Here is a 24,935-nt window from a genome sequence, read left to right as displayed (position 1 = left end):
GAAGATATCCAGTTCAGCCTCCTCATTTTGCAAATTTATAAACAGATGTCCAGATAGGTTAAGTCAATTGCTCAAGATCACAGAGCTAGTTGGTGGCCAAGGCCAGGGCAGAGGCCAGGCCTCTTTACTCCATGTCCTCAAAGCCCTTTTCACCCTGGTGTTGTGACATCAGCATGGGCCTAGGGTCCTGTCTCTGCTAGACAATGTGTCCTGAAAAGTACGCCTTCCATTTGGGACATCCAGATCCTGTTCCCACCTTCCTTCTCAGAACACCCTCTTCGTGTCTCTGGAAAGCCTCCCTGTTTTCTCATAGTGAAGTGTCTGGGACAGTTCTCAGGTGACCCAGAGTCTGGAAACTGCACAGAGCAAGGAAAACAGGCATGGTATGCTGGAGTAGGTATTATTTTTGTGATTATGTAAAAGAAAATGATGTGGAACGTAAAGATATTGATCACATAGATGATTAAAAAAAACATAATGGTTACCAGAGGCTGTGGGGGATGGGAAGAAGGGAGATGGGGGTGGGGGTGGGGGTGGGGGAATCTGTCAATGGGGACAAAGTTACAAGCAGATAAAAAGGAACACCTGTTGGTGTTCTGTTGTACAGCAGGGCCATGATAGTTAACAATAACATACCGTAACAATAACGTAACATTTAGAACAGGTAGAAAATTTGGACTATTGTTTTTTTGTTAATTTTTTCAGTTGTTGATAGATCTTTATTTTATTCATTTATTTATAAGCGCTGCTGAGATTTGAACCCAGTGCCTAACACGTATGAGGCAAGCGCTCTAGATTTTGACTATTCTTACAACAAAGAAACAATACATATTTAAGGTGACAAATATGCTAATTATTCTAATTTGATCATTAACAATGTTTACAGGTATCAAAACATGACATTTTACACCATTAATGTGTTCAATTATGATGTTAATTAAAAATAAAACAAAACTTGGAAAATAATTTTATAAAAGAAAATGCTGAGAAGCTTGGAAGGAAAGATCTCACCGCTTTGGTCCCTGCCCCACGGGTCTCACCTCTGCGGCAGGCCCAGCCCATGCTCCACCTTCTCAGATATCCTGTCCCTCCCAACTCAGCAGCCCTATGTGCAGCCCAACATGGGAACCCAGAAGGGGACCCGCGTGTTGGATTTGTTCTGTCTCCTTCATGCTCTGTCCCTTGGCCAGGCTGTATGTTAGTCCCCGTCTGTTGGCCTGTCTCTCTCCTTCCATCTCTCTTCCTTTTTTCATTGTTTCTGAACCATCCCTCTTGCTCTTAAGGACCACACAGTTTCTCATCATATGTTTTTACTTTTCTCTTAGCTTAATTTCCTGTTTCAGTTCTCTCATGACTAACGTGTGTCGTGGTCCCAACGCTGCATCTTTACTTCCTCTTGGGGTCTGTTTCCAGGTTTCTGACTCAGTCTTGCCATGTTCCCGACTCACCTCCTTCTCCCACTAGTCTATCTCTTCTTTTCTGGCTGGCTGATGGTTGGTCACTTTGGTCAAGTGTGTCCTCTGGACCAATTGCCCTAGAATAGGGTGATTTGTACAAAGCTTGGCAGTTGTCCTAAAAATCTGATGCATAAAAGATGCACATGATTTAGCTTCTCTGGTGCCCACTATCCTGTCCAGCCAATTTCCCCTTCTTCTGTGACATCAGAAGTGGATGATTTCACCTTCTTCTGACCCCCAGGCCTGTTGGAGTTCATGTAGCACTTCTGCTACTGTCCCTAGAACCATAGAGAGGCCTTCCGCCTCCTTTCTGGCACTAATGAAAACCAAGATGGCATAAGAACCCTGTCATGGACATTTCAATCAGACTTTGCACATCATCTTGCACAGAGAAGGCTCAGACTAAAAAAAAAGGGGGGGGGGATTCTGAAGTAATTTCACTTGAAGCAATTGGGCAAACTTTTGGGACTTCTTTGGGAGACAGAATCTTCTTGGGGGAAACAGGGCACGGATACCCAGTAAAGATTTTTTCCTGTAATTATAGAATAATGACTACCATCACCATCATCATTTATAGAACCTTAAGCCAGCTGCTTTCTAAAGCACTTTATATCCTTTATCTCATGCAATCCTAAGGACAACCCTATAAGCTAAGCATTACTATCTCTTCTCTGCAAATGAGTAAACTAAACCTCAGAGAGATTAAGAAAGTCACCTAAGGTCATGGAGCTAGTAAGTGGAAGACCTGGATGTCCAACCCAAGGGTATCTAATGCCAACTCTGAGGTCAGCTATGGACATGCACTGGCAGAATGAGGCATGAGCCGGGCACAATGGAGCATACCTGTAATCCCAGAGGCTGGGGAAACTGAGGCTGGAAGAGTGTAAGTTCAAAAAGAAAAAAAAAACAAGTGGGAGGGGGATGGGAATTTAGCTTCATGGTTAAACAGCTGGGTGAAATCCCCAGTACCTTAACAACAAAACAACAAAAAAAATGAGGACATGCTGGTCCCAGGCTCTTGCGTAAGTGCTTTGTCCTTGGTCTAGAAAATGGTATTACTACATGGCTGATGATTTTCTTTTCCTTCCTCCAGATTTTCTTTCCAAATTAAAGCATCAATTGTTCTTGCAAAGCGTATGTCATAGCCTTTGCTCCCTGGCATCTGAACTGCCATCAAAACGTTTATAGGGGTCATTCTGGGGGACGCTGCAGTCTGGTTTCCTGCAGCATAATCTCACTTGCTGGTCTTCCCCTTTGCATGGCATTTGGATGATGAATGGTCCCTTGGTGTTCCTGGGATCTGCACCCCCTCCTCCAAGACTCACTGCAGGGGTCCTCTTTCCCCTTTAACGACCCTGCTTGCCCTCTGGAGTGGTCAGGGCTCAGATGCATTTGCCGGGAAGCTGTGCCTTTGGACATTGCAATGTGCCTCCTCCTCTTTTCTCCATTCTAGCTCCACAGTTCTTCGCCCTGGTCTCCTCCTGTTCCCTCGCAGATTCCGCTCTGCACCGAACAGTCACCAGTCTTCAGTTTCTACAGGGTCGCAGCCAGGACACCCACTCCTTCTTTCTTCTTTTTGGAGGCTTGCTCCAAAATTTCCATAGCTTGCCCTCTTCTCGGGTCTCCCCTTGCCTCTTGCCTTGGCTGGGGCCCCTCTCAGGTCTGCTTTACTCTGTCCCATGGGAGAGCATCTGCCATTCTGCTTTCATTCAGTGTGTGATTTTTAACCTCTTCTATGTGCCAGGCATGGGGGTGTGTGGTGACGGAGATAAATAATAAAGTGGTAGGATTTAAAAAAAATTAAATAGACTTTATTTTTTTACTCCTGGACCCCACACATGCACAACCTCCCCCACTGTCAGCATCCCCCAACAGAAGGGTACATGAGTTACATTTGCTGCACCCGTATTGATGTATCATTGTCATCCAAGGGCCACAGTTCACTCTTGGTGTTGTATGTTCTCTGGGTCTGGATAAGTGTGTAGTGACGTGTCTTCATTATAGAATCACACAGAGAAGTTTCACTGCTCTAAAAACCTTCTGTATTTTAGGAATTTTTAAAGCCCAGTAAAAGATGGTGGAACTTAAACAATCACGATGCATTTTTTCACAGTGCGAAGATGGAGATGCCTATAGAAATCTAGTTGGAGCACAAGAAGGGGTAGCTAATACTCTGGAGTGGGATCCGTGGAAGTTTGGGGGTTCAGTAAGACAGTTGCATTTTCTATGTTGGCAAAGGATTAGGCATTGTGAGGCATGTGAGGCTGAAGGGACAGCTGGCCAGTAAACAGAGTCACTGAGGGAACGCAGCATGTGGTGAGTCTGCGGTGGTTAAGAATGAGAACCTGCAATCCCCTTGATGGAAATCCAAATCCGACCTCTGCAACATACTTGCCATATGATCTCGGCCGAGTTACTGAACCTCTGTGAGCCTCAGTGTCCTCATCTGTAAGATGGGATGATAGTTCTTGCTTGTAGAGACACTCTGGGGATAAATGGCAAAGCATGTAATCGTCTCAGTGAGTGTCCTGCTGTCTCTGGACCCAGCTGTCAGCTATACATGGACATGCAGAGAGGCAATGGTAATGGGACTCAAAAGTCCTTTGTAAGGACTTGGAACCTTATCAGGGAGTCTGGTCTCCAGGCTGTTGCTCAGTGACTTTCAATCTTGAGGGTGTGTAAGAACCACCTGAGAATTTGTTGCATGAAGATGTCTTAGTTGTTTTCCTATATTTTCTATTTTAGTTGGTCTGTGGTTGGGCTCAGGGATCCTGCTTTTAATGGTTCTGCTATAACTGGTCCAGGTCCCATTTTGGACTTGATCACTGGGTAATCATAAGGCTCTTTGTAGTATCTCTGCAAAAGAAATCAAGAGTTTACAGACACACAAAGAGGTATGGGGCTTTATTAAGGTCAGGCACCAAAGGGGTCAGCAGAGCTGGAGTCGAGCCCATTCTAGCTCCACGGTGGCTTCCAGGTTGTTTCTTCTTATTCAAACACTATCCACACAGTGTCCAGCCAAAGCCAAACCCAACCCCTGGCTTGTGGGGTAAAGGTCTGGTTTTAATAGGGCTCATGTGTCCTGGACACCTCAGATCTATCCTGAAAGCATGGCTTTCATTCTGTATAACTTCTCGCCCCGAGCTACGTTATGGATTAAGAGCAAAATGCTTATGAGCATCCAGGTCCTCAAATTTGACTTCTTCTTTTTTTTTTTTTTTTTTTGGTACTGGGGATTGAATGCAGGGGTGCTTAACCACTGAGCCACATCCACAGCCCTTTTTAATATTTTATCTAGAGACAAGGTCTCGCTATTTGCTTAGGGCCTCACTAAGTTGCTGAGGCTGGCTTTGAACTCATGATCCTCCTGCTTCAGGCTCCCGAGCTGCTGGGATCACAGGCCTGCACCACCACACCTGGCTTGATTTTGACTCCTTGGAGCACGTAACCAAGCACAGTTACAGAAAGGAAAATCCCACTCCTCATGGAGGGGCCTTTAGGTCAAAGAGCACATAGGGTTCAGGGCAGGCCTCACCTGCTTCTTCATTTTGGGTATTGGGGTGCTCTCCTCTCTGCTTGGGTTCTAATGAGAACTGTATTTCCTTCTATCCTGCCTGCCTACTCCAGGTTCCTGTGGCTAAAAGCAATTAGCCCTTCCTTATCTGGGGGAACTTCATGTTTTTGGTAGCTGGGGCTCACTAGCCTGATCTAAGTATCACCAGGTTCACAAAGAGAACTCTGCAGTGCCACCTCTTTCTGGAAGAGGATCCTGAAGACATTAATTGTGGTGAGGTCCTATGCCATTGATCATAGAGAGTTCAGTATATGCTAGATTAGGGATTAGGCATCCCTGCCCTGGTTTATTCTTTTTTTTAAAAAAAAAATATATTTGAAAAATTTTTATTCATTATTTTATTCTTTTTTATTTTATTTTTTAAAATATTTATTTATTTTTTTTTAGTTGTAGTTGGACACAATATATTTATTTATTTTTATGTGGTGCTGAGGATCGAACCCAGGGCCTCACACGCATGAGGAGAGCACTCAACCACTGAGCCACAATTGTAGCCCCTTTTTTATTTTAAAATTATTTATTTATTTAAAAATTTTTTGGTTGCAGATGGACACACTCTACCACTGAGCTACAACCCCAGCCCCTCCAGTTTATTCTGAAATCCCCCAAACCAACCAGTCCCTCCCCATTTTTAAATACAAAAGCATTAAGTGCTTTAGCAGCTAGGATCTGTCTTGTCTTTTTGACTTGTTGGATTTTTTTTTCTTTTTGGCAGAGATACTTGAGAGCAAATTTGAAGAATTGGCTAAACGTTCCCTCTCCAATCTCCATCAAGTGTCCTGCAGGGAGACGTGAACACCCCATGAGAAGGGGGTATGTTGGAAATGGAAGAAGATCAGCTGCATGGGTCCCAGGTCACAGATGGAGCTTATAAACTAACAAGTGCTAAAGGCAGCTGGGAAGGCCCTGGCTTTGGAGAGACATTGATGCCTAACCCCCGGGTGGCCTTAGGCCTTTGCTGGGGCTGGTCACCATGGCCAATCTTTAACCTTTTTGAATGCTAGAGGCTCTGCAGAAATGACACATCCAGTCCCCCAGCACCAATCGTGGCAACAAAAGTGTAGGCCCAGTCGTTTCTGCCGTTTTCTATAGGGACGGAGAGGAGCATGGCAGGGTGTGTGTGTGGGTGGGGGGTGCAGGGGTGGAGAGCTGTAGAATTATCTCCTTTCTGTTAACTTTGACAGTGACTGGACTGTCCCACATGTAAAGCGACCCCACACTGCATCCCCAGCCATTGCCTTATTTGCTCTCAGGCTGAAGTGAATAAAAACAACCATTTAGGGAGCATTGAAGCTGTGTTAGATATTTTATGTGCATCATTTTAAATCATAACCAGCTGGAGAGCTGTTCTCTTAACCCCCGTTTTGCATACAGAGGCTAACTTACTGACCTAGGGTAGCTGAACAGCCTGGATTCACACCCAGGTTGGCAAGAGTCCCAGTGGGTGGTGTTACTGCCTTTAGGATCCCATGTCCTGTTGCCTCTCTTGGAAACAGAGTCAGGTCATTATCCTGAGTGACAGGGTGGTTGCTTAGTAACCTACACCAATTGGAAAGCATGAACTGCGGCCTGACAGATGACTCAGGGTAAAATTGGTCCCAGTCCTGGGCTTGTGCAGTTCTGGACATTCCCAGAACTCATGGAATTACTTGGAAGGAAGGCAGTCAGAGTGGGATTAGAGCCAAAAGAGAGATAAGGTGCTGGAACTGTATGTCTACAGGAGTTTGTCTACATAAATACGTAGGTTTTAAATTACACTGGCCTTGTGATTTCTGCGTCTGCGGCTGCCGTCTGAGGTTTCAGGCCCAGTCACAGAGCTTCCCTGCCTGTTTACATACCAAGAGGGACAGTGTTTGGGGACTCTCCCCAAGTGTCAGGGCACCTGGGATGGGAACAAATTGACTTTGATGGTCTAGCAAATAGAATTTTATATTCAATACCATAATTATTATGTTGCTATTTTCTGATATGATTTTTTTTGACCCAGGGGCACTTAACACTGAGCCACATCCCTAATCCTTTTTTTAAAAAATATTATATCTAGAGACATGCTCTTGCTGAGTTGCTTAGGGCCTTGCTAACTCGCTGAGGCTGGCTTTGAACTTGCAATCCTCCTGCCTCAGCTTCCCAAGCCCCTGGGATTACAGGCATGAGCCACTGCACCTAGCTTTGGATGTGTATTTTGATTGATGACTTTGGATATGATTCCAGATTAACTGGTCATTAATAATGTTTTTCTCCTCAAGTGAGTTCAAATATATGCTCACCACCACCAATGTTGTAGGTTCGACTAAGGAGCTGACACCAACTAGTCTCCAAACCCGATGTGTCACCAACACTGAGAGGTGAAACGGACAAACAAGCAAATAAACAGATAGAGCCCAACTAGGCAATAAACAGATCCTCAGATCGTGCCAAGGCTGGAAACTTACTTGGTAGAAAAACTGCATTTTGAAAGCTGCCCCAGGTAATAACTCTGGCATCCAGCCAGTTTTGTGAAATCTTGAATGAATGGTCTTGGGTGAATAAAGAAATTCTGGATTTTTATTTTCAGCTTTGAGGAAATATCCAGTCTTTGAAATGAAAAGGTCCTATAAACCACAAACTGCCAGGGTCAAGGTGTTAGCAAACCGCGTCCTATTCCAGTCAGAACCTTGGAACATGCAGACCTTGAAGAGAACATGTGGGGTTTTCATAATCATGATACGGTGTGAATTGAAAGCTTCGGTCTCAGTTTGCGTTCCGGCTCTGCCAATAAACTGCTGGGTGGGAATGTGGGTGAATTGCTTTGCTTCTTTGTGGCTCCCTTTCCTCATCCACAACATGAGGGGCTTGCTCCTTTGGATTTCCCAGTTTTCCGAGTGCTCCAAAATGCTGTGATTAGCATCTCTGTTCTCCTTTTATGTCCACTGAGTTAAGTCAGATTATCAAATATTTATCGAACACCTGATACTCGTCCAGGAACTGAAATTATTTGAAATAATTGAATGTGGAAGGACAAAAAAAAAAAAAAAAAGAAAAAAAAGAAAAAGAGGAGGACTGAAGAAGGGACAGATATTAGGAAGAGAAATTGATGGATCTCTAGGGGTGAAGAATGTGTGAACTCTAACAGCATTTCCCCTTTCTTGGTTAGAGCCATCTTGTGTGGCTAAAGTGCCGGTTTCAGTGAGACAATGACTAAGAGGGAGAGCAGCAAACAAACGTAACCTGAGAGATGGCAACTGTGTTACTCAGCCCTTTGGATGACAAATATTGTTAGGTGATAAAAAGTACTAATGCATCAGGTGCTAATCTGCTGTTAAAATGCTGCTTCAGGAAAAATGTATTACCAGAAGGGAAGAACTGGTGATTTGACAGACAGGAACAGCTGGAGGCCCCTATAATTGTCCAGATAGGAAGCAGGAAAAAAAAAAAAAAAGAAGTTGTATGTTGTGTGGAAGGAACTGGCATGAGCTGTGTCTCTCGAATGTTCTGGTTTCTGAAGGTGATTGATCAGATCATTTCTTGATGGCTCACAGGGCTCAGACTTGGGGTGTGATGAACAGTCTTAGAAGCCCCCATCCCATGAAGGTACCTCAGTGGACCTCTTCTTCTGCAGAGGAGCCAGAGGTCCAGGGTGGGGGTTTCCAAATGGCTTTTTGAGTTGGACAGAAGCACTGGAGGTGAGGGGCGGGGGTGAGAGGGAGAAGGGAAGGGCACGGTAGCCCCAGCAATCCATCATTAAGTCAACAGTTCTGTGCTGGCCTGCTGTATACACTGGGGGTTCCCCATGAAGTGTTAGGACAACGTAGCTAGTTGGAAGAACTCTGGAGCTACTTTAAGAGCATTAGTCACCTGTTTGGCAAAGCAAAGTTGGGCAGAGATTGACTTCCAGGTAAGTCTGCTTTGGCTGGCTTGTGTCTGGGGTGACTTTGCTGGATAATGTGACCAGATTTCCTGGTACAGAGAACTGGGAAGAAGGTACATTTGTTATTCCACACCCTCCCTACATTCCAGAACTACCCTCCACCACTGTCTGGGGATGGTGTGGAGTGAGGAGTGGGGTGGGGTCCACATAGGAAAAACCCACTGAATACGCATAACAGCTCTCTGGGTTAGCTGCTGTTATCTACAGTTTTGAGAGGATGAAGTGGAGGTTCCTGAAGTTCAAGGGTCTTGCCTGAGGCCTTGCAGCCAAATAGAAGTTCTGGAGAAGCATCAAGAAGTAGGTTCTGAAGTCACTTCTCTGGGCCGGACTCTCAGAATACCCCAGAGTATAAGTTAGGCCTGGAAGCAACCAGAACCATCTCTAGCCAGGAGGCAGACCTGACTGGGTGCAGGAGGAAGGGGTAGACGTCTACCTGCTGGCCCCAAGGGGCTGAGGTAGGCTCTGCAGGCTTTCCCAGGCTTGGGCTCCCTTGCACTCCATAACGGGATCAGTCTTAGAACGAGCAGTCCAGGCAGGACTCTCAGTGTAGCCACGAACTTCCTGCAAGAGCTAAGTCAAAGCCTCTCTAAGCATCAAAATCAGGGTCATAAAATACTGTACTGTTAGGTAAAAGGAATAATAAATGGTTGAATCTCCAAAAATTTATAAGGAGTAGCTCATGAAAATAACAATATTTCCCTTAATATGAGTTGATTCATATCCTTTGAAATTTAGGGACCACAATTTTACTTTCTGATATGAAGAAAGAATAGTATGCAGGGCAGGCCCTGTGCAAACATTCCTTGAATGTTCTCTTCCTAGATGAGAAAGGAACAAAGAAGTTATGTAGGGCATCCGTGTCCTGAGATTAGGGCAGAAGTGTTCCTGTGAACCCAGAACGCGTTCTTGACTTCCATTCAGTTTCTGGAAATGTCAGGTGATTTGCTAATTGTTTAACACTCTTTCCCACGGTGTGCATCTTGGTCCTGTTTCAAATCTTTTAGAAAGCAGAGGGTCTACAAAGAAACCAGTGTCAGCAATCTCAGTGGCACAGATGCTTTCTTCCTTTCCACATTTTTTTCTCCACAGACATCTCAGATAGAGTTTCCCTCTGGTATCTCTCTCAGGATATGGAACCCAATAAAACGTATGGCCCGACATACCAGCAGCCTCACCGAGCCGCAGACACATGCTTGGAATTCCGCAGTCTACTGTGAGGCGGGCAAAGAAAGCCCCAAGCAAGAAAGACAGACACTGGGCACTTTTGAACTTATTCTGGGTGTTAAAGGATCATTAAATGGGAAAGGATGTGTGGAGACAGCAGCCAGAGTTTCTTAGCTGACTCAGGAGACGGTTGTCATAGGAGCCAGAGCACAGCCATGTCTGTAGCCCACATAGGCAGACCCTATGAAGTCCTGAATGGTACTTGCCATCATCCTATGCAGAATAAAATCTTCTTTAAGAGACGGAAGGCCAGAGTTGCATTTGGGTAGAGGACATCTGTGCCTTTCTCCAGGGGAAGAGAGTCACAGAAGGTTGGATTCTTTTTTGTCCAGGATACATTCTGCCTACCTGTGGGGTGGGGGTGGGTGGACCCGTTGCCTCTGGCTGGTGTCCATTCAGACTGGTTGATGCCCAGGTGGTATCTGTTACTAAATATCTTGAATATCACCCCAGTCATACATATCCTCCAGAAAATTGATTAGTGGAGGATCTTGAGACTTTATCATGAAGGCAGTGGGAAAAGAAAATAGGAGTTTGTCAGGTGGGGAAGGCATTTTACAGACTTCCACAGATGCCACAGACGTCTGTTCTCACCATGGTTCTTAACCAATGACTTTAAAGAAATGACAGTGTCATTTGGAAACCTGATAAGCTTGGTAAGTTGTGCTCAACTTAGTAAAGAAAGAGTTACTTACTTGGATAATTTCTTGAGTCTTGGGTTAAATTTTACTTCTCTAAAGAAGCCTTCCATGGTCCTGAGTCTAGATTTAGCCCCCTCCTATCTGCTTCCTTAGTTCATAGTATTCTCCCTGTTAAAATTCAAAGTAGTCCATGGTTATTATTTATTTATGGTGAATATTTATCCTGCTAGACGGATAGATAAATAAGGGTAAAGACTTCATTGGTCAATAGGTATTCAGCTAGTATGTATTAAATAAATGAATTGAGCATTTATGATATGGCATATATATACTATCTTCAGGGGGTCACTCCATCGAGGAGACAGTTCAAAAGTCACCCTGCATTTGGGGGACAAATGGATCCTATACAAGTTGAATATGCAATGAGAGGAGCAGTTATCTCAGGGTCCCGGGCTTCTTGGGGGTGAGCAGTGTGCAGTGATGTGATTAGTGAAAATTTGAAAAGACTTCATCATGAAGATAATGGGAAAAGGAAATAGAAGCTTGTCAAGTGAGGAAAGAATTCCACAAAAGAGGGATCTGCAGGAAAAAAGGACAGGGGGATGGAGCAGGTATGGTATAGCCACCCAGTTGATAAAAGTTAGTGTATAAAGGAAGAAATAATGAAATAACAGGTTAAGACCTCTAAGACATGGTATGGAAGCTGGATGCTGCCTTCAGCACAATGGGGGACTTTTAAAATATTTTAAGAAGGGAGTTAGATTTTTTCAAAAACATAGAATCAGTAGTAAGAGATTGGATTGAAAATTGGAAGATATCAATTATAGGGATATTTACTAGAGGACCAGAATGTGGGGGACTCACTCCTTGAATATCAGAAGTAATGGAGAGGACATAGTCAACGTTCTCTCAGGCACTGATGCTTCCACAAATGTATATTTTGGCAGGCTGGAATGTAGTGAGCTGTGATTTTTTAAGACTATCATTTGTCCTCTTCATACATCAGTAACTGCATCTGTACATTGTAGGGATTGGACTAGAAGATCAGCATGTCCCTGAAATATGAGCACTCTCTCTAACTCTCCAGAGTCATAGGCCAGTAGTGTATTATTAGTAGTAATAGTGTTGTGGTACTACTTAGATAAAATGAAATAAACACAAACAGTGGCTTGGCAGAAGTTCTTGTGAAAAGACTTAGAACTTTTATTTGACTACAAAGTCAGCATGGCTAGCAGTATGGCAGAGAAATAGGATATAGAAACAAAGAGGTTCCAGTCTCATCATCTATTTATGCACCCAGTTAGGGTATGTCTTTGAGATTATTTTAGGTGTCACTCTTGAAAAAGGACACAGACAAAAAGGAGTGAAAAGGTGACCAGGATGGTAAAAGGTCTCATATTCCAATGGTAGGAAAACTGGACAAAAGAACTGGACATATTTAGCTTGGAAAGCAGAAAAGGAAAATGTATGAACTACCTTTATCTATTTGAAAGACTTTTATGTAAAAAAAGGGATTTTGTTTTATGGGAACCAAGACAGCAAGTTTAAGATCAATGATTGGAAGCTTCTGAAAATCTATTTTGGTGGAATCTAGGTATATTTTTCAGAAACAGAAAGGATTTTATATGTTTAGTCTGTTTGCCAAAGAACTTTTATGAGGCAAGAGAGTTCTGATTTGTAGAGTGATATATATGGATATCTATGTGGCACCTAACACATAGAACTTAGTTAACAAATATTTATTAAGTGAGAAAATGAGTGAAGGTAGAAATGAGTGAGCTGTGAGCTCCTTTCTATGCTCGATATGAAAATTAATGTCTCCATTCCAACACTCTTGTTTCTAGCACCCTTACCACACTATATTCTAATTTAGTTTTTCAATATCTCTGTTTCAAGCTAGAATGTGAGCTTGTGGAAGTCAAGGATTGTGTTTTAATTGTTTTCAATGTTCAGTCCAATTCCTGGCATGTAGCAGGTGCTCAATGAGGAGGGTGACCTTACTATTTATTACTCAAACTAGGACCCTTTGAGAGGGTGCTGGTCAGTTGGGGACAAATATCACAGCAGGACCTGACACTGTGCCCTCATCATTAGCTTCTTGGTGAATGAGTTTCTGGAATCCACAGAGGCAGGCTGTACTAGCGCTTCTCCGTATCCAGAGATTCAAAGCTGTTCCCTGGGAACTCCAGCCACTGGGCTCGGTTCTGTTTGACAAGACACATAGCATACATCTAGACATTCTTCTAGGAGGCATTCCAATATTTGAATTCATTGGCTGCTGCCCTATGCTGTTTCCTCCTTCTTTCCAGCCTAAATGGTCCCAGTTTCTTGAACCATTCCTGGTTTTGCCTGGGGGTTAGTGTGCTTCATCTGGGGCTCTCTGGTTCTGGGTGGGCTTCCATTTGGCAAGGTCAGTGTAGGTGCTGAAAGTGTTGGCCTCTAGGAACTCCACCTGTCCATCCTGGTCAGCCTCATCAAAGTCTCTAGAGCCAGTTGTGGCCAGGGAGGAGGGAGACGGGGAAAGTCCTGAGGAGTATTCTGCAGCTCCACCTCATGGAAGACTTGCCACTGGTCCAGCCCTGCCCTGGTGACCCGATTCTCATCACTGGGCTCTGACCTGGCTCCAAGACCTGACTTCTTACTCAAATTGGCAGCCCTGTGTATTTTTATGCTAAGTTTGATGGGGAGTGAACGGTTATGCTGATGTATGATTGGTCAAAGAGGTTGTGCCCTAACAATAATAAAATGTGAAGCTTAGGGGAAAAACAAAAAATATCTGACTTCTTGTGGCCCCAGTTCTGGTGACAAGGCCTCTGACCTGATTTCTTGTCCTCATATCGCTCTTACTAGTGGATCTCCCCCCTGCCACGACGGTGAGGTCTTAGCCTTTAACACCCACCCCCCACCCCAGCCCCTTGGAAGGCATCCAACCCATCAAGCATTGCTGTCCGACTCTGACTCTCACTGCCTACCTGCAAGGCTGGAGCTTAGCTGCTAGCTGGTAAGTCTGGACGGGGGGTTTCCCTGCTGACGTGGAGGGCTTTCCAGTGTCCAGTGACTGTGCCCTGCTAGAACTTTCTCTGTATGCAGCATGGTTGCTTTTCCTGTCTCATTGATTCTCTTCTTTCATCTTTTTTTCTTCCTCTTTCTTTCACTCCTGTTGATTTTCTTTTCTCTGTACCATCCCTTCCCCCATTCACTTAATTAATTTCAAGGCATGCAGATGTCTCTCAGTTTTTCTGTTGTCACTTGTTTTCACGGGAGCAGGGGCAAGGGAACCTTCTCAAGGAGTCTACACTGCTGACACCAAGGGCGGTCTCTGCTTCCTTTACCTGCATCCCCCTTCCTGGCTCAGAACTCAGCCATCTACCCAGAGACAGGCGGAATAAACACTTCAAAAAACAACTGAGAGGGTATCAATTTTGATCCTCCCATTCCCCTGGTGGAAAAGGCTCTCTGTAAGTGTTGAGCATTATTATAAAATTGCTAGAATGTCCTGAAGAGGGAACTGACCTTTTTCAAGTTAAGTTACATTTTACCCTTGAGCTACCTCTTCCCAAAATTCTAGAATAAAAGTTAAAGCCTCCAAAAGGTTAATAATCACAACTGCAGAGGGATTCTTCTTCTTTTTTTTTTTTTCTTGGATGAGGATGTTCTTTTTCATCAGCTTCTCACATCAGGTTAGTAGGTCAAACTGCATTTTCAGAAAAAGATAGGGATGCAGTAAATAAAACAGTATTCTATTTTTTGACTCTGAAACAGTGCTCCTTGCTTTGCTTTTCTAGCTAACTGTGGGATCCTATGAAAACCATTTCCTCTCTCTAGGTCTTGTGTTCTCATTTCTAAAATGAAGGTTTGGGCTGAAGCCCCCTGTGACTCAAGGATTTGGCAATTTAACACAAATATTGAGAAGTCACAGCTGTATTGGATTCGTAAAGTGGGCAGATGCCATATTTTCTGTGGTTGTACATAACTTGCCGGATATGGAATGACAAGCCCCTGTCAAAAGAGAATCGTACCAGGATTCTGCAGTCTGGAAGTTTCTGTAATCTTTTTGACTGGAGAAGCAGTGGTTCAGGGTTCAAAGGACTAAGGTGGAGGAAAGAAATAGATGTTTTTTAGCTGTGATATCGGACACATTATTTAGCTGATCTTAAAGCTTCGTGTGTCAAGTATGAATAATAAAAGTATCAACTCTGAAGGGCTGATGGAGATTAAAGTCAGTGGGATATAAATGCTTATCTTGGTTTGGGACACTCAGCATGTGGTCAGTAAATGTTAGTTGTTATCATTCTTCTTTATGTATGCTATGATGCTCTTGGCATAGTTGACCTCTAAGATCCCATCCAGCTCTAAACAGCTCAAATCTTTATAGCTTTGTGGAAAATGTAGAGTCAGATGACCTCCAGGATGTTTGGTTAACTGGAGTTTGGGGAATGTGGCCAAAGTTCTCATGAGAGCTCCAAGCCTATGATAATGACCAATGCTATTTTGGGTTATATCATAGTGACGGATAATAATGTGGCCTTTGGTTGAACACACCTCTCAGATGCATTTCTATTTTGCCACTGTACTTTTTATTTTTGGGGAGATGGGAAAAACAATTATTTTGTGATACCCCTGTTAAAGGCTGAAGAGTTGGAGCTACTAACCTCTTAAAAATGTACACTGCCTAAGGACAATGGTTCCTTTAAGTGAATTTGAAATGCTCACAATAGAAATAAGGTCATCTCTGGGCACTGCCAGGGAAGCATTGGCTCGGGGCTGTGTTTGGCTTTGCTGACAACAGGGTTATGCTGTGCAAAGTCCAAAAGCCCTGGGGTAGGAGGTTTTGCTGGATCTACATGCAAGAGACTATATTGGCCCTATGAGAATGGTTGTTCTTCTGGGCGCCCTGTCCTGTACTCCGACAGTACTTGGGACGTCATTGGAGACCTTTGCGACTTTCTCTCCTACCTGTGGCATGCTTCTTTCTGCCTGTGTCTCAGCCTGGCATGGCATGGCTGGGGCAGGAGGGTGAATGGTAACTGGAGTGTATGAACTTTGATGACTGGGATAGGAAGGCAAAAGAAATAAGTACTTCTGACATGTTCTGAAACCCAGTGCAGGGAGTAACCACCTTTGAAGGGACTCTTATATTTTAAGATTAAAAAAAATTTAATCAGTGGAAAATATAGGCTGTTGAGAGAAATAATGCATACTAATTTAAAGGTCATTTGTATTTACAAATAAATCATAGAATCTTTAATACAAATGAAATTATCTGAAAACTGCATATAAAAGGAAGTTGACATAACTGGTCATGGTGGTCCATGCCTGTAATCACAGCAGCTTGGGAGGCCAAGGTAGGAGGATAGAGAGTTCAAAGCCAGCCTCAGCAACTTAGCGAGGCCCTAAGCAACTTAGTGAGACCCTGCCTAAAAAAAAAAAAAAAAAAAAAAAAAAAAGAGCTGGGGATATGGCTCAGTGGTTAAGCATCCCTGATATACAAAACAAACAAACAAACAAAAATGCCCAAAACAAAGGAATTGAAGGTCAGTATATGTGGTACAGTAGAATGCTTCTTTATGCAAGACTCCCAGGGGATACCTGAAACCTCAGGTAGTACTGAATCCTATATATACTGTGCTTTTCCCCCCCAACACCTACATAGCTATGATAAAAATTTAATTTATATATTAGTCACAGTAGGAGATTAGTAATAACTACTAATAAAACAATTATGACAATTCATTGTAATAAAATTGCCATCATTGCTACCGTTGCACTTTGGGGTCATTATTGAGCAAAATAAGGGTTTCTTGAAAACAAGTGTTGTGAAAACTTGACAGTTGAAATGATACCTAAGGTGGCTACTAAATGCCTATTTAGTAGACTGAAATTAAAGTGGAGACTGAAATTAAAGAAGAAAGATGAATCACAATTTGACCCTCAGCTTTTACCAACGGCTTTTTATAACTAAGGTGGCTACCAGATGCCTATTGGGTGGGTAGAGCATATACTGTGGATACACTAGACAAAGGAATGATTCATGTCTCAGGTGGACAGAACTTGATGGTAGGACAAGTGTACTTAGAGGAGTGGCACCCGAAATGAATGAATTGTCTTTTTTTAAATTCTGGAATTTTTCATTTAATAATTTTGGACAGTGGTTGACCATGGATAACTGAAAACAGGGAAAGCAAAATACAGGATTGATGGAGAGGGACTACTGGTTTGGGACATTACATTTTAGAAACTTCCTCTACCCTCTGCATCCTTTTCTCGATGGGCAGTGCCAATATTCTTATAGAAGAGATATGGCAAAGATTAATTTCTTTTCTGATTTAGGGTCCCATCCAATATCAGATGTGGCCTGGACCTTTCTTTTGGTCCTGGAATTACTCCAGGATGTATAAAATAGCACAATCAGGCACATAATTGAGACGGTTGATTAGTGAGATCAGTGTTATGATTTAAGGCCTTTAGATAAGGAATCTTAAGAAAAAATTTGGTTATTCATTTTGAGACCATTTAATCAAGGTACAATTAAAACAGAAGTGGAGACTGAAATTAAAGAGACAGATGAATCACAATTTGACCCTCAGCTTTTACTAACGGCTTTTTATGTCTCAGTCTCCAAGAGTAACTGATTGCTACCTCAATGGAACGGCCTGCCGAGATTTGCCTCACACACCGAGATTGCAGCCCAGGGCACCCTCGGCTCTGGGGTGTGCCGGATGGCCAGGCAGGACGCCTTCCTGCATAATCTCTGTCCCTCTGTTTAGTTAGGGCTCATCTCTGGCTCTGGTATTTTTGGGCAGTCATGGTTATTTACTCCTTATCTCTCCAGAGTGACTCTAAGACTCCTCTCTTTGACCCAGATTGGCTTCCGTCCTATCTGCAATAGATAGTAAATCTATCACAGGCAGCAACTGATTTAATTTTTTTGGGATTTCCTTTTTCCTTTAGATGATGTTCACAATACCATTTATTAAGCATGTCTTTTAAAATTCAGAAATAAAAATTATATATATATATATATATATATATTTATCATAAACAACATATTTTGAAATTCTATGTATACATTGGGGAATGAGTCTGTCAAACTCATTAAGGCATGCATTACTTCACATACTTTTAATTTTTTTTTTGTGTGTGTGTGTGGTGAGGATACTTAAAATCAACTCCCTTAGCAATTTTGAAGAACGCAACATGCGGTATTAATTTAATTACCATGTTGTACGATTCATCTTTTATACTTACTCCTCCTGGATGAAATGTGGTGCTCTTTGGCCAACATTGCTCCAAAGCCCTGTCCCCCAACCCCTGGTCACCACCACAATATTCTTGGTTTCTCTGAGCAGTTCAGCCTTGAAGTCAGCTGCTGGAATCGCCTCCCTGGGTGTTGACCTCCTGACGTGCATTGACCTGTGGTACCCTTGTTCCTCTCTGGCTTTGACTGCTCACCTGCATCCTGGCCCCAGCTGTGTCCCAACTTGTCAACTTCTGTGTGCTTTTGAGGTCAGTGTGTTCTTGACCCTAGTTTGCTTACACGTTCCCACCCCTGCCTTCTCACCTCATCCCTCTTCGGCTGCTGCGTCTCTGGGTGACTCTCCTGCATGCCCAATCACTTACCCCAACTCTTCTCAACGGATATTGCCCTAAAACCACAGCAGGCTCTCTGAATCCAAGGAGTGCCATGGAAAAACACTGGGCTAGAGTCAGAGCTTCCAGGATGGACTTTCTGCTGGCCAATTACATGATTGCAAACTGCTTTGCTTCTTTGAGACTGTTTCTCTGTCTGCAAAATGGGAATAGGAACAATGACAATTGCCTGGCTGACTTTATAAGTGATATTAGGACTGATGATAATTTAAGGCTTTTAAATAAATAAGCTTAAGAAAAATTTGGTTATTCATTTTGAGACCATTTAATCAAGGTACAATTAAAACAGAAGTTGAGACTGAAATTAAAGAAAGCAGATGAATCACAATTTGACCCTGACTCGTCTTACCAATGACTTTCTCTGTCTTCAGTCTCCAAGAGTAACTAATTGTTACTGCAGTGGAAGTATGTATATATAATATAATATAATATAATATAATATAATATATATTTAAATTTATTATCTTTTATTTATTTATTCTTTATTTGTTCTAATTAGTTATGTATGACAGTAGAATGCATTCTAACAATCTTACATAAACTGAGTATAACATTTCATTCTTCTGGTTGTACATGATGTAGAATTATACCTGTTGTGTAATCATATGGGCACATAGGATAATAATGTCCAATTTATTCTACTTTCCTTCCTACCCCCATAACCCATCCCCTCCCTTCACTCCCTTCTAATTCAAAGTACCTCTATTTTTCCCTAGTGCTCCCCCTTAGCATCCACATATCAGAGAAAACATTCGGCCTTTAGTTCTTTGGGATTGGCTTATTTTGCTTAGCATGATATTCTCCAGTTCCATCCATTTACCAGCCAATGACATAATTCTTTACTATCCATTTTATCTTCTCTGGAAAAATGCCTATTCAAATTTTTTGCCCATTAAACAAAAAAAAAAATTGTCTTATTGGTTCTCTTTCTCTAGGTTGGGAGAGCTCTGGATATGGTCTAGATACAAGTCCTTAACCAGAGTCGTGCTTTCAAACTATTCCTCCCACTCTGTGGTTTGCCTTCATTCCCTTAATAGTGTCTTTGAAGATGGAGATTTAAATTTAGGGAGTTCCATTTATTATCTTATAAATTTTATTATTTTTCCTTTTGTGTCCTACCTAAGAATTTTTGCCTACTCAAGGCTGCAAATGTGTTTTGTGACTGTTTTCTTTTAAAAGCTTTATTGGTTTTATTTCTATATTTAGATCTGCAGTTCATTTTGATGGAGTTACTATGTGGATATCATGAGTGTAGTTTGTTTTTTCTTATTGTAATGTCAACACCAACACAGAACACTTCTGTGATGATGTCTGGGGATTTTCCCCACACATTCATTCAGTTTGCTGGTGGATACCAACTGGGTGTTCTCTAATTCAAATCTGACAGTCTCTACCTGGAGTTAGCCAGATCCCTTAGCTGAAGAGCTGAGACCCCCAGGTCTGCCTGCCTCCCTGGGGATGCCAAGTACAAGTCCAGCCCTCTGATACTTCTTGCCACTAGCTATAAATTGGGGGTTTCCATGACCTCCTTCTTGGGTTCAATCATTTGCTAGGATGACTCTCAGAATTTAGAAAGGACTTTATTTATGATTGCTGATTTATTGCAGAAGATATTTTAAATGATACAAATACATAGCTGGATGGAGAGATACAGACAGGTTCCGAAGGGTCCTGAGTGCAGTAGCTTCTGTTCCTGTGGGGCTGGAGTGTGCTCCCCTCCTGATACATGAATGTGTTCTACTTGACCAGTCTGGAAGTTCTTGCAGCCCAAACTTCTGTTTTTTTTTAATGGTTTCTTCATCATATATCACAATTGATTATTAGCACAATCTCTAGTCCCTCTCCCCTTTCTCGAGATGGGAAACAGAGCTGAAAGTTCCAAGCTTCTCATTGTGGCTTGATCTTTGTGGTGACCGGCTGCAATCCAGGAGTCCACCAACAGTTGACTCATCAGATCAAAAGACACTCCTACCACCCAGGAAATTCCAAGAGACTAAGAGCTCTGTGTCAGGAACCAGGGTCAAAGACCAAATGTTAGAACAAGATCTAGCACTCCCATTCCTCAGGAAATTGCAAGGGTTTTAGGAGCACTGTGCTAGAAATTGGGGACAAAGACTAAAATGTATATTTCTTATTATAAATTGCAATATCATGACACAAGATCAAGGTCAAAGTTTATTATTAGTCATTAAGGAAATAACTGCAGTGAGATATCACTTATATACCTGTAAGAATAGATCAAAAAGACTCACCATACCAATTGTTGCCAAAGAGCTAGAGGAATTGCTACCCTCATAGCAATGTAAAGTGGTACAACTACTTTTTAAAATAATTTGGGGGAGTCTTAAAAAGTTCAACGTATACTTACCCTATAATACAGCTATTCTATTTCTAGGTATCTACCCGCAAAGAACTGGAAGCATAAATCTCTACGAAGGCTTGTACATGAATGTTTGTAGCTACTTTATTTCTAATGGCCCCCAAACTGGAAAGAACTCAAATGTCCTTCCATAGGAGAATGAGGAAATAAAATGTGATATGTACATACAACAGAATGTGAATGAGCAGCAATATGGATGAATTTCCAGTACTGATGGAAAACTTGTCATCAGTAAGAGACAGCCTATCAATAGTTGATGGAGATGGGGAAGATTACATGAAGGGATTACACAGGAGCATAAAATATTTGTTGGGATTATGGATATATATATATTATATAACATATAGATATGATAATATATATTATATCCATATACATATGGATATAATCACCCTCTTGACTACAGTGATAGTGTAATGAAATATACATATGTCAAAATGTGTCAAATTAGACGCTTATCATGTGCATTTTATTGAATATCAATTATACCTCACTAAGTTACTACATGGGAAAATATTAGAGTAAATAGCCACCAGTGTAAAAAAAAAAAAAATAGAAAGGAGAGAAAAAAAAAGAATTGCAAGTCTCCAGTGAGGTAATGCCCAGGAAATTGCATCAATAGCTATAATCTGCTCTTGAAATGTGCATTGTAATTTTTATCTATACCGAATAGACTAGGGAAATTTCCCGTAAGAGTTAGAAACGGCTTCTCGGGGGCCTCAGACTTTGGTTTTCCCACCCCACCCAATGGAAAGTGTCAGATGGAGGTTGGAACACATATCACTGGACACAGGCCTGACTGCACACAGGACTTTCAGACCCTCAGAAGATTTCTTCTAGGGTGTGACCCCTCCCTAGTCCCCTTCCCCAATTCCTCACTCCCAACAAACAACAAAATAGTGACTTGAAGTGCCAGGAACTTGCCTTTATGTAGAAGGAGGTCCCAACCTGGTTGCATGTGAGGATTTTCTGGGGAAAGTTTGGGAAACGCTAATGCTTGGGTCCTACCATCTGGAAATTTCGATCCACTGGATCTGTGTTTCAAAAGACTACGGGTGACTCTAAAGCCCAACTGGGATGAGAAGCGCTGAGCTAGGGCCTGGGCTTTTTGTCATCACCGGTCCCACCCCTGCAGTCATGCCATCAGGGGACGGTCATCACTTCCCCCACCACTCCTGGCTCATTCTCTGCATGTCTAAATTTTGATTCAACTAGTGGCAGAAAGCAGTCAAGCAGAACCGATTATGATGATATCAACTAATGTGCAAATAGAGCTTGGCCTTTCCCCATGGGTTTCCAGGGGAGCCCTCTATGTTCTCATTGAGTCTCACAGATAGCATGAGAAATAGACAAGACAGGATGACTTTATTTATTCCATTTATTGTCTTTTTACTAATTTACTAATTACAATAAGAATATTTTAAAGAACAAATATGGAAAACTATCAAAAGAAAAAAGTAACTGTAATCCAATCTCTCAGAGAAAGCCAGGATTAATATTTGTTTTTTTCTAATGCAAACATAGTATAGGCACTTAATTTTATTTTTAAACAACACTGAGATCAGCAATCTGTACCAGTATTTTGCAACCTGTTTATTTTTCCACTTCACACATTATAATCATTTTTTTGTATCCTTCAATATGCTTTGAGAATAACACTTTTTAAAAAGACTGCTTTCTAATATATTGCATGGAAACACAATGATTTATTTAACTAATGTTCTATTGTTTGACAGCTTGTTTCCAAGTTTTCTGTATGAAAGATAACTATAGCCTTTTAGTTTGTAAAATTGTAACTGGAACTCTTATACGATTCTGGAGAAAATACATACAACTAATTTATTTATCTATCTTTTGGGGTTTGCTTCTTTCTTTCTTATTTTTTTTATTCTTCTGTATTTTTATTGGCTCATTGTATTTGTACATGATGGTGGGATTTGTTACTACATATTTGTACATGAACACAATGTAACAATTAGGCTATTATCATTCCTCATTTATCTCCCCTCCTCTCTCCCCTGGTTCCTTTCTTCCACTCCACTTATCTCCCTTTGATTTTCATGAGATTCCTCTGAACAAATTTCTTTTCCTTTTTAGCTTCCACATATAAGAGAAAACATGGAACTTTTGACTGAGTTTGGCTTATTTTGCTTAACACAATGTTCTCAAATTCCATCCATTTTCCTGTAAATAACATAATTATGGCTGAATAAAATTTCATTGTGTAGATATGCAACATTTTCTTTATCCCCTCATCCATTGATTGACACCTAGGCTGGTCCTATAGTTTGGCTATTGTGAATTGTGTTCTATAAACATGGGTATGAATGTATCACTATAACATGCTGACTTTAATTCTTTAGGATTAATACTGAGGAGTGGTATAGCTGGGTCATGTGGAAGTTTTATTCCCAATCCTGAGGAGCCTCCACACTGATTTCCACACTTACAATTTCACCAACCCATGTAAGTGTTTCTTTTTTCTCCACATCCTCTTTAGCATTTATTATTGTTTATTCTTGATGAATGCCATTCTAACTGGAGAATTTTGATTTGCATTTCTCTAGTTGCTAACAATGTTGAGAATTTTGTATATATTTGTTGTCCATATGTGTTTCTTCTTTGGAGGAGTGTCTGTTTAGTTCATTTGCCCACTTATTAATTGGATTATTTGGTATTTTTTTTTCTTGTTAAGTTTTTTGAGTTCTTTATACATTCTGAATATTAATCATCTGTCATATAAGTAGCTGGCAAAGATTTTTCTCCCATCCTGTAGATTCTCTCTTCACATTCTTAATTGTTTCTTTTGCTACACAGTGTTGTCCCTACATTTTCTTCTAAGAGTTATACAATTTCTGGTCTAATTCCTAAGTCTGATCCATTTTGAGTTGACTTTTGTGCTTGTTGAGAGATAAGGATCATTCTTCTACAGTGAGAGATAAGGATCATTCTTCTACACCTGCATAACCAATTTTCCCAGCACCATTTGTTAAAAAGGCTGTTTTTTTCCCCCAATGTATGTTTATTTTTTATTTTTAGTTGTAGGTGGACAAAATACCTTTATTTTATTTATTCATATGTGGTGCTGAGGATGAACTCAGTGCGTCATATATGCTAGATGAGTCTTCTACCTCTGAGCCACAACCCCTGTTTATGACAAATTTGTCAAGGATTGGATGACTATATCTGTGTGGGTTTGTCTGTCTGTCTTCTATTTTATACCAGTGATCTATGTGTCTGTTTTTATGCCGATACCATTCACTATATCTCTTCATACAATTACTTCGAGAACATTTGACGGTAACTAGAATGTTGAACATATGCATGCCTCATGACTCACCAATTCCCCTCCCAGGTACAGAACCACAAAAATGTGTACATATGTTCAACACATAGTCACACTACTAGCTGTGGTCCTCACTGGAGATACCATAAATATTCATCGACAATAGAATGAGTAATCAGCTGTGGTATATGCATGCGGTGGAGCACAGCATAGCAATGAGAATTAAGGAACTACAACGAGATACGACGATGTGGATAACTCATGTGATCATAATACTGAATGGGAAAAGCGAGATGAAAAGAATGTATACAAAATGAGGCACCATTTATGTATCCCTGTTAGAAATTAAACTGGCGGCTACTCCTACGGAAAGGGACGAAAGGGGCTCTGTTTTTTGTTTTTTTGGGGGTCCTGGCAATCAAATCCAAACCCAAGGCCTCACACGTACTTGGCAAGTGCTCTACCACTGAGCCCTGCACCCCCAGTCCTGAGTTTATTTCTTGATTTGGCTGGAGATTAATGTGGATGTGTTCACTTGATGAAAATTCATTGAGCCATATGCTTTTATGATCTAAATTTGTCTGTGTGTTTACGTCAATGAAGTTGACAAAAATCCCACCGTGTTCTTGCACATAAACATTCAAGGCAACTATTGTAATCTCTTCCTTTTGACTGAGGGAAAAAATGTGGCTTTGAGAATCATTTTGGGCTGACTTGTGTACTGTCCAAATCCACAAGTGGAAGCCCCACCTCCCTGTTCCTCGGATTGTGACTGTATTTGGAGGTAAGACCTTGAAAGAGATAATAAATACAGGG

General features: G+C 41.7%; 1 long non-coding RNA gene across 2 annotated transcripts; it reads left to right on the top strand.

Annotated features, from left to right (window-relative positions):
- The first annotated feature begins 276 nt into the window (after positions 1 to 276).
- Positions 277 to 23,302, top strand: LOC308645714. 2 transcript variants are annotated; one of them, XR_014021271.1, is made up of 5 exons: positions 277 to 393; positions 5,085 to 5,244; positions 5,747 to 5,844; positions 7,316 to 7,498; positions 23,197 to 23,302. It is a non-coding gene; the product is annotated as an uncharacterized lncRNA (long non-coding RNA). The 2 variants fall into 2 exon arrangements; XR_014021272.1 differs by lacking the exon at positions 277 to 393 and adding an exon at positions 3,571 to 3,618.
- The last annotated feature ends 1,633 nt before the right edge of the window (positions 23,303 to 24,935 follow it).

The sequence above is a fragment of the Spermophilus citellus genome (genome assembly GCF_964194105.1).
Source record: "Spermophilus citellus genome assembly, chromosome: 1".
Taxonomy (NCBI): Eukaryota; Metazoa; Chordata; class Mammalia; order Rodentia; family Sciuridae; genus Spermophilus; species Spermophilus citellus.
The sequence above is the reverse complement of the archived record's forward strand: the minus strand, read 5'-3'. Positions and strand labels throughout refer to the sequence as shown.